This window comes from Tursiops truncatus, chromosome 8, assembly GCF_011762595.2.
Source record: "Tursiops truncatus isolate mTurTru1 chromosome 8, mTurTru1.mat.Y, whole genome shotgun sequence".
NCBI lineage: Eukaryota > Metazoa > Chordata > Mammalia > Artiodactyla > Delphinidae > Tursiops > Tursiops truncatus.
Window position 1 is genome coordinate 27,764,232 of NC_047041.1, and position 15,448 is coordinate 27,779,679.

The 15,448-nt window shown below is 34.3% G+C and overlaps 1 pseudogene; it reads left to right on the forward strand.

Annotated features, from left to right (window-relative positions):
• Window positions 1-3,412: 3,412 nt before the first annotated feature.
• On the forward strand, window positions 3,413-13,203 carry LOC101334145 (caspase-4-like; annotated as a pseudogene).
• The last annotated feature ends 2,245 nt before the right edge of the window (window positions 13,204-15,448 follow it).

A 15,448-nucleotide genomic window follows, 5' to 3' on the forward strand; every position in this document is an offset into this window, starting at 1 on the left:
TGCTAGGCAAGAATGAAATAAACTCAAATTTTAGCCAGGGACTTGATGATATAGGTCTTTAAATAGCATGTTAGAGTCAAAAGGATATTTTAAGTAGGATGAGAAGCCACTGGAGTGTTTCATTCAGTGTCAATATAATTGCTCAGAAGGCAATTACATTTAATTGTGAAGACAGAGAAATCTCTGACACCTTGTTTCTCCTTAGAGAAGGGACTGTGAGATTGTCTGATGGATGTCTATGATTATGATCTAAGTTTTACTCGAGGATATTTACACTGGTATTTTTGTAGGATCTTTGTTCTGAAAGACATTGAACTGAAGGCAGAAGACTTTTCTGGTCACTATTGGGACAGTGGAAAATAGTAGGATAAGAATAGATATAGAGAGGTTAAGTTTTCAGGCTGTTTCAATTATCTGTATGGGAGACTATGGGTTATGGGAATAGGAGGGTAGCAGTGAGAAGGTAAGAACTGATAAATAGGATACATTTTGGTGGTAGAGTTAACAGGATATGCTAATAAAATGGATACTGGAGGAGGATGGAATTGGTAGAGGATGAGGGAACTAGTGGAGTCAAAGATCTCTAGGTTTTGAACTTGGACAAATGAGTGGAGAGTAGTGTTATTTATTAAGAAGCAGAAACATGAGAGAAAATCAGCTAGTATTATTGAAGATATCAAAAGTTTTTATGCATTAAATTTAAGATGCCTATTATGTATCCAAGAGCAGATGTTAAAAAGATGGTGGATTACATAAATCTAGACATCAGAAGAATTGGAGACATACAGTTGGGAGCTCTCAGTTTAATGTCATGGGAATGGATGAAATCACAATGAGATAAAAAGTAAAAAAGGAGCCTATGATAAAACACCAGGACAGTTTCACAATCCCTGGAATCAAAGACAGTACTGAACTCTAGATTAAATAACTCACCTCAATCTGCAGGAGCAATGTCAGGTAGGGAATATTGCTTCCTTGTGATTCAATATGAACTACACATGTGTATATAATATCTAATTATGATTCCATTGTTTTATGAGTCCACATTATATTTGTATTAGCTAGATAATAATGATGATGTTAACACTAAAATAAAACTTAATATATGCAAGCACTGCTCTAAGCATTTCTCATGTAGCAATATTAACTCACAAAAATCTAATGAGGAAACTGCTATTTTTGTCCTCCCTTTTCAACTGAGGAAACTGAAGAACAGAGACATTAAGAAATCTAAGTTGACTTGGCTAATAGATGATAGAAAGAATATTCAAGCCTGCTTCCAAAGTTCATCCTTATGACTATTAAGCTATAGTGATTCTTGAACAAGCAGGGTTTTCTATCAAATGATGCTAAAATGATAAAATAGATGTCTATGGGAATCCTGTTATTGGTGACTCAGCATCAAGTACACCTTAATCTCATTGTTTTATTACTCTATTCTAGGATTATAGTAAGTGAAGCTAAAAGACCTGTTCTGTCCAGTTCTGTTTCCTTCTTTGGAAGCTCATTTGGAGCTTTTGGGTGCAATGTCCCCCAAAAGTAAGCTAAAGACTAGTCAGGGAAGAAATGATTATCAATATTCTCCAGCTGGAACCTGGCTTCCTGATCATCATGAACACACTTTCTCCAGGAGACTGACATTTGTTCTGAGCTCTGGATCTTCAGCAAGGACATTTCCTCTACCCAATCCTGTCACCAACACCACAGTAGGCCTCATGTTGTCCTGTCACTCACCTATTCCACTATTGAGCAAGGAAAGGAAAACAACAGCTACAACAACAAAACAAACAAAACATTTCCTCCATTGTTCAATTGAAGCAAGAGCCCAGATCTTTTTTTAATCTGGGAGAAGAGAGGGAGGAGCCTATGCAAAACAAAAGTCACTTCCCCTATTATTCTCAGGGACAAGCCAGACAATCCTTATGAATCAGAGACTAGACTTAAAGGAGATTCTTAGTGAATTCCAAGAATTGAGGTAGATCAATAGATTATTATTATCAGACACATTTCCTTCTAGTCTTCACCAAAGAGTCACATGCATTCATTTCTGAATCTTGTGTGTAGATCTCAAAATCAGATACTTTCCTGACAAAGGAGCTGTCTCTTGCCTGACAATTCATCTCTGTTAACAAGATGTTGGACAAAACTATAACTCTTAAAAGCTAAGATATTTTCTTACAAAGTTTTCTTCTTTCTTTCAAGAGAATAAGTCCCCTTCTCTGTGATGATTTCTAGGGTATTGGGACCAAGGAGAGAGCCAATATACTAGATATCACAACTCTATGCCACGTCTTTTAAAACTTTTGCAGAAATTCTTGCTAGAAGAACAGAGTCAGAATGCAGAAAACTCATAGGAAAACTTAAGCTTTTGTCCTCATGAAAAATTCCTGGAACTACACAAAAAAGAGGCTGGAAGGATAAGATGATCAATGAATGAAATGGAGGGTAAAATGAAGTGGAAGTTTCCCTAGATACGAAATATGCAGAGGTTCTGAAAGTTATATTTTCTAATTCTGTCTTAAGGCATTATAGGAGTTAAAATACAGTTACAGGTAGGTATTTTCATGCATATGTGTGGAATCTAGGAAAATGGTACAGATGAACCTATTTGTAAGGCAGGAATAGAGACGTAGACATAGAGAATGGACATGTGGACATAGAGGGGGAGGGTGGGATGAATTGGGATATTAGGTTTGACATAAATATAGTACCATGTGTAAAATAGATAGCTAGTGGGAACTTGCTGTACAGCACAGGGAGCTCAGCTCGGTGCTCTGTGATGACCTAGATGGGTGGGATGGTGGGGAGAGGGAGGTCCAAGAGGGAGGGGATATAGGTATACATATAGCTGGCTTACTTCATTGTACAGCAGAAACTAACACAACATTGTAAAGCAATTTTACTCTCCAAACATATTATTTATGCAATAATGAAATAATAATGATGCAATACATTATATGTAGATGCTAAAATATGTATATTTTAATATATAGTTATTAAAAATAATGTCCCTATAAGGGACATGAAAGTTAGTGTAGACTGATATAGGTGGAGAATATCTTCAATGTTCAAAAAATTTGAGATGAATATTGAATATTAGATAAGCTTTGACTAAATGGAAGAGAGGAGGGAAACAAGGAGAGAAAATATTCTAGCAAACTGTACAAAATCATTGAGTAAAAAACTCATGTCTGTTCTTGCTTACCACTCTGACATTTTGCTCTTTTTGTCGTACCCTGAGTTAGAATCTTTTCCCCATTGCCTCTGTTTCATTTCAGAAACTCCTTCTACTATCCATTAGTAGGGAAGAATGAAGAAATAGTTCTGGGAAAAGCTAACAGACAATCAAGTAGCTGTCATATCTTTTAGAGTGTAACTCTGACTATGATGTGGATATGTAAGAAGAAACGCAATGCATCTAACTTGCCTTTATTCTGCAGACTTATCCAATATGAGAGAAGGAGGACTAGTCCTCATCATCTGTAACCCAGAGTTTATCCACCTCTCTAGGCACAATGGGTCCAATCGTGACATCACTTAGGTGAAAGGACTGCTTGAGGATGTAGGCTACAGTGTGCGTGTGGAAAAGAATCTCACAGCAAGGGTAAGAGTCCCTTCCCTGTGCAGTACATATAAACCTACATGCCCATATAGCTCTAATGACTAAATAGTTTTGTAATTTGAGGTCATTCATTTACTTTCCTGGAGTTTGCTTTCTTAAACTTTAAAAAGTTAAACCTGGTGTCTATAATTGTCTATACCTCCTTTGAGCAGTGTATATACATACATATACAAATATATGACACATACATATTTGTGTGCCCATGTGTGTATGTATTTCAGCCATAATATTGTCATTATTATTGTAGTTATTTGATTATTATTAAACCAAAAACTGCTCATTTTTCTTAGGAATTATACACACACACACACACACTTTGTTCCAGACCGTGGTGATGTGATAACAGCTGAGGAAGGGGTTCATCCAGAAAGCACTGCAGTCATAGAGGACACAGCCACTGACAGAATTGTGCTAACACTGGGGCATGTAGGTATGTGGAAGTGTAGAATATCTTAACTTCTGTCTTCTACTACTCTCCAGTTCCCTTCATTCCTCAGGTAGTGAATCCTACTGGCCAATCACAATTCAAATTTGTTGACAATAGTAGTCCAATGGGTATGATCCATAGTCATAAAACAGGGAAGATAAAAGCAGAGAATGGATCTTGGGACAGCAAGTAAAAAATAACCAGCCCAAGTGAGTGACATCAGGGAGGTAGTGAAGTAGGAAGTGGCCAGAATCCATCTCTCCTCCTGACAGAAACATTCTGAAGTTACTATTTTGGAACTCTGGAGCTTATTTGAAAACTTGCAGCTTCCAGGGAACATCTCACTGGTAAATTTCAGCTAATTTCAGTCCATTTCAACTTTGAGCGCAGTATTGGTTAACCCCTCTCCCAAGTCCTATGGTATGCATTTATGGTGCCACTTCTTGGATCCAGAATGGGCAGTAATAGCCTTGTCCTCCACATATCAGGGTTTTGTGTTCTGACTGTGCATTCCTGCTTTGGATTGCTGAGCAGTGGGTGCAGAAGCTGGATACCATATATTCAATACACATGGATTGAAATGGCTTCTAGGAGACTTAAAGGAGTCAGTTATTATTTTTTGGACACTTATTATTTTTGGACACTCAAAAACAACTGAAAATACGAGGGAAAGTTAGTGTAGACTGAAATAGGTGGAGAATATCTTCAGTGTTCAAAAATAAAAGCCACCACTTGTACCCAGGATCAAAAATACTGGATAAGACCTTAAGATATCAGGCTGATCTCTGGTACAGAGATACACTGAAACAAAAACAATAATAATGAATAATTAATAATAAATAATAGTAACAATAATAATAACAACAACAGAAAACCCTGGGGTAAGAGAATAATATGATTTCCAGTGTCATTGCTTTATAAAATTCAAATACCCAGTTTTTAACAAAATATCACAAGGCACATGAAGAAACAATGAAGCACAAATTATTCAAAAAGAACAAAAATAAAAATGGAAAAAAAATATCCCTGAGGAAGCCCAGACTTACTAGATTAAAGTCTTTAAACAACTGTTTTAAAAATGCACAAAAAAGCTAAAGGAAGATATGGGCAAAGACAAAAATAACATATATGTACAAAATGAGGATATCAATAAAAAGATAGAAATTACAAAAAGGAATCAAAAAGAAATTTTGGAACTGAAAAGTGTGATAACTGAATAGAATAAAAAGACAAGGAGAAAATCAAGGAAAATCTTGGTTCTTTGAAAAGATCAACAAAATGGACAAAACTTTAAACTGACAGAAAAAGAAAGAATGAATATTCAAATAAAAAAAATCAGAAATTGGGGCTTCCCTGGTGGCGCAGTGGTTGAGAGTCTGCCTGCCGATGCAGGGGACGCAGGTTCGTGCCCCAGTCCGGGAGGATCCCACATGCCGTGGAGCGTGAGCCATGGCTGCTGAGCCTGCACGTCCAGAGCCTGTGCTCCACAGTGGGAAAGGCCACAACAATGAGAGGCCCGCATACCACACACACACACACAAAAAAAAAAAATCAGAAATGAAAGTGGGGATATTAATTCTGTCCTTACAGAGATAAAAGAAGTATTATAAAAGAGTATATGAACAATTGTATACCAGCAAATGGGATAATTTAGATGAAATGGAAAAATTCTTAGAAACGTACAACCTAATAAAACCTAATCATGAAGATAAAGAAATTCAGAATAAACCTATACTAGTAAGGAGATTGAATTAATAATAAAAACCTCACAGCAAAAATAAGTCTCAGACCAGATGTCTTCACTGGTGAATTCCACCAAACATTTAAAGGAGAATTAACACCAATACTTCTCAAAAAAATTAAAGAGGAAAGAATACTTCCTAACATATTTTATGAGACCAGAATTATTCTAATACTAAAGTCAAATAAAGTCATCATAAGGAAATTATAGAATAATATCCCTTGTGAGTATAGATGTAAAAATCCTAACAAAACATTATAATAGAGTCCAACAGCATATTAAGAGGATATTCATCTTGACCAGTGGTGATTTGTCCTGGGGAAGTAAGGGTGTTTCAACATATAAATAATAAATCAGTATAATACACCATATTAAAGGAATGAATGGGGAAAACATGGTAATCTCAGTTGATACAGAAAATGACATATGACAAAATCCAACATCCTTCCATGAAAAAAACTCTTCAGAAAACTAGAAATAAAGGGGAAATTTCTCAGCATGATAAAGTATGTTTATAGAAAACCCACAACTAACATCATACTCAGTGATGAAATAGTGGAAGCTTTCCCACTGAGCTCAGGAACAATAGAAGGGTACAGCTTTCACTGCTGTTATTCAACATTGTAATGGAAGTTCTAGCTTGAGCTACCAAACAGAAAAATAAATAAAAGACTCCCAAACTGAAAATGAAGAGGTAAAATTATCTTCATTCACAGATGACATCTCCTAAATATAGGAAATGTTAAATAATTCACAATCTACTATAACTAATAAATTCAGCAAAGTTGCAGTGTACAAGATCAACACACACAAAATTTAGTTGTGTTTCTGTCCACCAGCAATGAACATATGAAAAGAAAATCAAGAAAGTAATTTCTTATAAAATAGAACTAAAAATAATTAGATACATAGGAATAAATCTACCAAGGAGATGAAGACTTGTATACTTAAAACTATACAACAATGCTAAAAGAAATTAAGGAAGGTCTATGTAGGTGGAAACACAGCCCATCTTCATGACTTAATATTGTTAAGATACGAATACTACCCAAAGTGATCTACAGATGCAATACAATTCCTCTCAGAATTCCAATAGCATTTTTTCTTTCTTAGAAATAGAAAAGCCAATCCTCAAATTCATATGGAATTGCAAGGTGCCCCAAATAGCCAAAGCAATTCTTGAAACAAAAGAATAAAGTTGGAGGACTCATACTTCCCAACTTTAAAATGTACTATAATGTTATAGTAATTGAAACAATATGGTACTGACATAAGGATACAGATATAGATCAATGGAACAGAACAGAAAAACCATAAATAAATCTCATATATATGGTTAATTAATTTTCTAGAAGAGTGCCAAGACTATTCAAAGTGGAAAGGACAGTCTTTCAACAAATGGTACTGGGAAAACTGGATAAACCACATGCAAAAGAATAAAGCTGGACCCTTACCTTATACCATATATAAAACTAACTCAAAAATGAATCAAAGTAAATTTAACAGCTAAAACTGTAAAACTCTCAAAACATTGGAGAAAATCTTCATCACATTGGATTTGGAAACAACTTCACGTCAGCAGAACAGGCAATAAAAAAAAATGTATAGATAAACTAGACTTCATCAAAATTAAGAAGTTTTATTCCACTTCTGGGTATATATATTCAAAAGAATTGAAATCAGGACTTTTAATATAAATTTGTACACCAATATTCACAGCAGCATTATTCACAATAGATAAAGGTAGAAATAATCCAAGCGTTCATCAACAAATGAATGGATAAACAACATATGGTATAAATATAAATGGAATATTATTCAGCCATAAAAAGAAATGAAATTTTGATATATGCTACAAGATGAATGGGCCTTAAAAACATTATGTTTACTAAAATAAATTAGACACTGAAGGACAACTATTATTTCATTCCACTTATATGCTGTACTTAGAATATGCAAATTCATAGGGAAAGAAAGTAGAACAGAGGTTACCAGAGTTTGGGAGAAGGGGATAAGTGGGAGTTATTGTTTAATGGGTAGAGAGATTTTCTTGGAGATGATAAAAAAGTGTTAGTATAGATAATGGTGATGTCATATAACATTGTGAATGTATTTAATGCCACAGAATTTTACACTTATGAATGGTTAAAATGAAAATGTTATATCATGTAAATTTGCCAGCATTAATATAATAATATGATACAAACAGCAGCAACAACAAAATAGCAATAGCAACGGCCACTTCTGAGCTCCTTCTATACATCAGACACTGCAAAGTGCCAGGCACTTTACATTTATTCTTTCCCTTGCTCAAAGCATCACTGTTAGAAAGGGTGGACATTATTATCTGATGTTTAAAGGATCTCTTTTAGACCATGTAGTTAGTCCTAAAGACATTTGCTACCCACTCAGAACTTAGGTCCTCAGACAGCACATTTTTGGTGTTCATGTCTCATGGCAGCCTGGATAGAATCTGTGGGACTATGCATAGAGATGAAAAGCCAGATGTGCTATCTTATGATACCATATTCCAAATTTTCAACAACCAAGACTGCTCTTATCTTAAGGATAAATCCAAGGTCATCATCATCTAGACCTGCAGAGGTGATGATTCTGATGGGATCCAGAGGTCAGGGATGTGTGTATCATGCAAGGTTTTACTGTGTGTTTTATATCTAGTGAAAATGACCTTGTGCCTCACTTTAGTGCCATTATACTAAATAGATATCTTTGGAAAGAATACTTAGGGGTGACAAATAGAAACTGGTATACACCTTAAATATAAATGCCATCCACTCTCAGTGAACTACAGCAAATGATGATATTAACGTTAACTCTAAATTATCTTTACATAGAATTATTAAAATTGTGCCATAAAATGGCTTTAATTTCAACATTTGCTAATCAAATTTGATGATTTCTTAACTGAGAAGTGTTTCACATGATAGTGAGGGAACAAAATTTAATACAATGCTAAGTAAATGGAAAAAGCCACACCTCAAGTTCTACATATTATATGATTACATTTATATGGCATTAAGAAAAAGGCAAAAGTATAGGGACAAAATCAAGTGAATGATTGTCAGGGGCTGAAGATGGAAGGGTTATGCTGTATCTTGATTGTAATGGTAGTTACATGACTTTATGTATTTATAAAAACTAAGTAACTGTACACCTGAAAAGGGAGAATTTTACTGTATGTAAATTATACCTCAATAAATCAAAACCAAATTTTTTTTCACACATACACACTGTATTTTATTTTTACAAGAGAAAAACTGACATCAAGCATTGTAAATGTATGACCACAGAAAAAGCAACAATGATTGCAATTACCAAACACGAAACACACTCATACTATGCCATAATATTGACATTCAGTCTAGTAATCCTCCACTGTGACAGCTCCTTTACTTTGCAGCGATAATTGATTTGTATATTTTTTGCCTCTGAGTGTGGGATTTTTTTTTTAAATTCAAACAGAAAGTCACAAAAATTATAATCATCCTCATCAGTTCACACAGTCCCATGTAATTAATTTTTTTAATCTTGATCTTTTGTTGGCACTTTTATGAATTCATCAGTTTTCCATTAGAGTTCTGAAAATGCTTATTCATTCAGTTCAGCAGTATAGTCAGTTACCAGAAACCTGTACTTGTCAGAGTCTTTTTCATGAATTCCTTGAAGATGAAACACTTTTATAGGAACATTTTTGCAAAAGCATCAGAGTACACCCAGAACTGTGTGTAAGTGACAGAAGACTTAAAAATGACCACGGTTAAAGATTTGATGAAGATTCATAACAATGAAATTGACAAGGAAATTTAGTTATTTCTGAGATATACATTTTAAAGTAATAACTAGAATTATGACTTGTAACATTATACCAGAACATATAAGATTTTTAGAGATTTCATGTAATGTCTGAAACATTTATGTTAACATATTTCCATACAAATAACCCAAAGAAAGTCTAGTATTAATTGTTTTTGTTTGTTTGTTTGTTTTTTTATACTGCAGGTTCTTATAAGTCATCAATTTTATACACATCAGTGTATACATGTCAATCCCAATCGCCCAATTCAGCACACCAGCATCCCCACCACACCGTGGTTTTCCTCACATACGTTTTTTCTCTACATCTCTGTCTCAACTTCTGCCCTGTAAACCAGTTCATCTGTACCATTTTTCTAGGTTCCACATACATGCATTAATATATGATACTTGTTTTTCTCTTTCTGACTTACTTCACTCTGTATGACAGTCTCTAGATCCATCCACGTCTCAACAAATGATTCAATTTTGTTCCTTTTTATGGCTGAGTAATATTCCATTGTATATATGTACCACAACTTCTTTATCCATTCGTCTGTTGATGGGCATTTAGGTTGCTTCCATGACCTGGCTATTGTAAATAGTGCTGCAATGAACATTGAGGTGCATGTGTCTTTTTGAATTATGGTTTTCTCTGGGTATATGCCCAGTAGTGGGATTGCTGGATCATATGGTAATTCTATTTTTAGTTTTTAAAGGAACCTCCATAGTGGCTGTGTCAATTTACATTCCCACCAACAGTGCAAGAGGGTTCACTTTTCTCCACACCCTCTCCAGCACTTAAAACAAATTATTATGATATTGCATTCTCTCATAAATATTTTACTTCAGACTTTAATATGATTATTTCACTTGAGGAATAGCTTAGAAGAGAGGAGCAGCAATAGGAAAGAAAAGGGAATGAAAAGATTGTTTTAGTATCTTATGTCTATTGTTGAATAGAGCAGATATTACCTTCCTTGACTTTGCACTGTTGTTATTGTACTATCACTAAACCAAAAACTGCTCACTTTACTTAGGAATAGTCAATAGTATTTTTTACACCATTACTGCCCCTGATCCATAGGTACCTCCAGGTCCAGAAGGTAGTTGTTATTCATCTACATCTTGTTAGATGTCAGTAGAGATACAGTTGTGTTAGGCCTATATACTGTGTGTTTGTGCACATGCGTGCAATTAACTGGAACACCTTCATAAAAGGGTGTCCTATTTATCAATATTTGCTTGTCAAAGAATTGCTAAAATGGGCTCGTCAGTGAATAACAGGGTGGTGTCCCCTCAGCAAACAGTGGAGAGCTGTGGATTAGTGATTCCCAGCAGCCTTAGCAGACAGCTCCATAGAGTCTCCAGAAAGCTGAAGGATGATGGTGACCACAAGACTCATGTGGAGAAGGTTTTTATTGCTTTCTGCTCCTTAACCCCATGTATGTATCTTTTATTTGTAGTCAAGGATTTATGGAGATAAGGCCTGCTTGCCTACATGACTTGGCTCATTATCCCAGGAAAGAACATAGGCTAAAAGTCTTTGGAAGGCATTTTTAAAGGAACAGAGAGCCCATCTAAGTTTCTGAAGCCTTTTTTATAGCTTCTTAATGGTCATCCAGTCTCTTTCTGCCTCTACATCTACACATATGTCAGCCTTCTTTATGCTCTGAGTAAGTGATCAGTCACTAGACATACAACAGTATTGGTTCAGTGAATCTAATTTGCACAATAATATTGTTTTTACTGCTGAGGAGATTTTTAAAAGAGAAAAATGAGGTGAACTCCTTTTCAGAAAGTGTATTTTCTAGTTTGTAAAATAAGAAATACAGTTATAAAATATTGTTAAAAGATCATCATAATTAGTAGCACCTGGTAAAGTGAAATTGCAAACTAGGGATAAAAAAGAGTTTAGAGTTTTAGAGGGTCCAAAGCCCATCATATTTAAGGTGATATAATTTGAAAAAGAAGATAGTATAATAGAGAGAAGAGAATTTCCAGGTCTGGACAAAAACAGGCAGAATTTCTAAAATGCTCAAGTAAAAGCTTATTCTTAATATATATTATTTTATTTATCTAATTATTTTATACCTATACATTTATATGTATTCATGTATTAGATAGATAGATAGATATAGGTATATTCTTATGTAATCTTTAGCACATTTCTGTCAGATAAACTCTGTTGTTTCATTCTTATATAAGGAAGTTTTAAGTTCACAAAAATCGTATAAATTGCCTGAATAAACAGTGGTAGTATTTTGCTAGATTTGAATTCAAGTCAGTTTAACTCTGAAGTTAAGACCATTTTAGCTAAACCAACAAAAACAATAGAGAGACTATATTATTTAGAACCTTGGATAATTCCAAAGTCAGAAACATGTAGACTTTTATGTCCAGGAATGAGCTACTAAAAAAACAGAATATAGCAGACTTAGAAAAGCAGTCTCTGTGACTATTCTAGGAATTGGAAAAAACACTGTTAATTAAGAGAGAACACTCTCAGGGTTACCTGCTGGCTGGCCTGTTATCTAAAGAGGGCATCAATGGTGTTGTATTGAATCATCTTCTGAGCCAAATAGACATAGGTTCAATAACTGCTCTATCAATTTGTAGCTGTTCTGAATTGAGAAAATTTGCAAGATTAGGTGAGAGAATATTTATTAGAAAATATGATCTATAGTATCAATTTAAACTTATCAGTTTTACATTTTAAACCATATAACTTTATTCCCTCATCTATGTTATAATCCTTGCATGATGTCTTCTGTGGTTCAAAGTACCCTATGTTACTTTACATATAAAGCCAGCCCAGAAATCTGTCTTTATTTTTCCTACTTGCTTAAGTCTGTCTAGAGATATTCACAATCTATGACATTATTTAAGGGATAGATGTTGTAACACAGGATTTATAATTTCCTTTATACACAGATAATGTCCCCTGGAGAAGTGCAAGTTGTTCTCTCTTAATATCACAACTCAAATTATGTTCAAAAATATTCTTGGTGTTATCTGACAGAAATATTTGTGATGGTAAGTACCATATTATCTGACATGCTGTGTATTTATTCATACAATCCAAAACAAACGTGTATAACAACTCATCCTCATATTTTATACCAATGACAGAGTATTATTCTCACTGTGACACACCTTGCTTTTTTAATTATTCTAAATTACTAAGCTCTGGTAGATGAAGAAAGTTGATACATGTTGAACTTCTCTATTCAAAATATTAAAAATCTTATAAGAAAGAGATAAAGAATATTGTAGAGAAAAATATAATTTATTAAGATAATGTGGTATGAAACAGTATTTACTTAAATATTTGATTATGGGACACCTTTTGTATAAAAATTTATTTTTGATATATATTTATTTCCTTTATAGATAAGAACTAGAGCTATCTGATGCAGATAAAGCAGTAAAAAAGACAGATGCGTTCCTGCTAATATTCTAATAGGAGGTACAACTAGTAAATATCACATTGTTAAAAAAATATGTAATTTCCAACTTCTAGGGAAAAGAATAATGGGGTTCTTTGAGAAAGAATACGGGAAAAGTTCTATGTCAGATGCGGTCATCTGCAAATTGTAAGTTTGGTAGCATGGGGCAATTTTTGTGTGTTTTTGACTGGCATAACATTTATTTACTGGCCAATGGAAGAGAGATGGCAGGGAGTGGGAAATGAGTGAAAAAGAATCTGAGGTAAAGCCTTAAGGGACAAGAATTTGGGATGAGAATCTCAGAAGACTGAGCCAATCAGGTTTCAATGGGGATTGAAGAAAAAATTCTTCGGGGTTAAGGTCTCCAGTGCATAAACCCTGAGGTAAAAATTATTGCTAAAATCTAGGAGTAAGAGACTTCTGCTTCCAGCTAAGATGGCCTAATAGAGACTAGATTTATACTCCTATCTAAAATAAACAAACAAAAATAAACAAAATATAATATGAGCAACAGTTTTCAGTGAAATGAACATCAGGTAATGAAGGATACTGATCTCTGAGAAATGTGAAATAAACAAGGACGAGTCCTACAATTACCTAAACTTACTATCTCGAGGAAGTTTCCAGGTGAAAGCACAGGGAGGCAGGAGCAAGGCAGAAGCTGTTTGAATCCCTTAGGAGACAGAACTGAGAATTCAGGGAGAAAAAAATGTAGATGGATTTCACAGAATAAACTATCAAAGAGAAGAAACTATCATAGAGAACTCTGGAGGTCTTCAGAGGGTCCTCATTGAGTTTTTAGAAATGTACAGCATGTGTGTGAGGAAACTACTTGAGTCAAGACAAAACTATCCTAAGGAATTAGAGGGAACAATACTATGGTGCATATACAGAGCCAGGAATAGTGCCTATTGCCACCAGCCAGACTAGAAAATCTCATAATTTGCCTGCAGACTATACATAATTGTCTTTTCTAAGTTGTAGAGTATAAAAAGCACTGAAATAAATAATTCTGTCCTTCCTAACAGATCTTAAAAGCAAGACCCAAAAAGATCAAACTGTTATAAAGTAACTTAATGAATCTGAGAACAAAGCACAAGAATACATACAAAAATATTCAGCGGCTTCCCTGGTGGCGCAGTGGTTGAGAGCCCGCCTGCCAATGCATGGGACATGGGTTTGTGCCCCGGTCCAGGAAGATCACACATGCTGTGGAGCAGCTAGACCCGTGAGCCATGGCCACTGAGCTTGCACATCCAGAGCCTGTGCTCTGCAACGGGAGAGGCCACAACAGTGAGAGGCCCACATACTACAAATATATATATATATATATATATATATATATATATATATATATATATATATATATATATATATTCAGCACTTGAAAATATATAATTCAAATGAAAATATATAATTCAAAATACGTGACATCTAATTTTAAAATGTCAAGTATGCAAAGAATCAAGAAAGTAAAACTCACCATTAGCTGAATAATAAGTCACTCAAAACTGATCCATAACTGGCACAAATATTAGGATTAGCAGAAAAGGAAGTAAACAGGTATTGTGACAGTATTCTATATCTTCAAATAGTTAAGTAGAGTCATGGAAGATATCCCAAATGCCCATTATAGGTGCTGGAGTAAACAAACTGTATTATATGCATACACTGGCATACTACTAAAATCTACACAGTGAATTTTCTAATTAAAATAAATTTAACACTTAGCCTAGAGTGCAGGGAGCAAAACTGGTGCCCACATGCAAAAGCCAGTTTGTTTGTAATTGTACAGAGTTTTAAAACAATAGTCATAGAGCTATCAATATTTAATTTAGATATTTCAAGCATGTGTGAATGTACACACACACACACACACACAGAACATTTTAGTAACTCTGGATCCTTATTGTCTTAAGATAATAAGGTAATAATGCCCAAAGTGTTTTATTTTTTGTTTTATTTTTAAATTTTTTTAATTTAATTTTTATTTTATATTGGAGTATAGTTGATTTACAATGTTCTGTTAGATTCAGGTGTACAGCAAAGTGATTCAGTTATACATATACATATATCCATTCTTTTTCAGCTTCTTTTTCCATATAGGTTATTACAGAATACTGAGTAGAGTTTCCCATGGACATTAAGTCCTTGCTGATTATCTATTTTATATATACTAGTATGTATATGTTAATCCCAAACTCCTAATTTATCCCTCCCTCTCACGTTTTTCCTTTGGTAACCATAAGTTTGTTTTCAAAGTCTGTGAGTCAGTTTGTGTTTTGGAAATAAGTTCATTTTATCATTTTTTAGATTCCACATATAAGTGATATCATATGATATTTGTCTTTGTCTGATTTCCTTAACTTAGTATGATAATCTCTAGGTCCATCCAT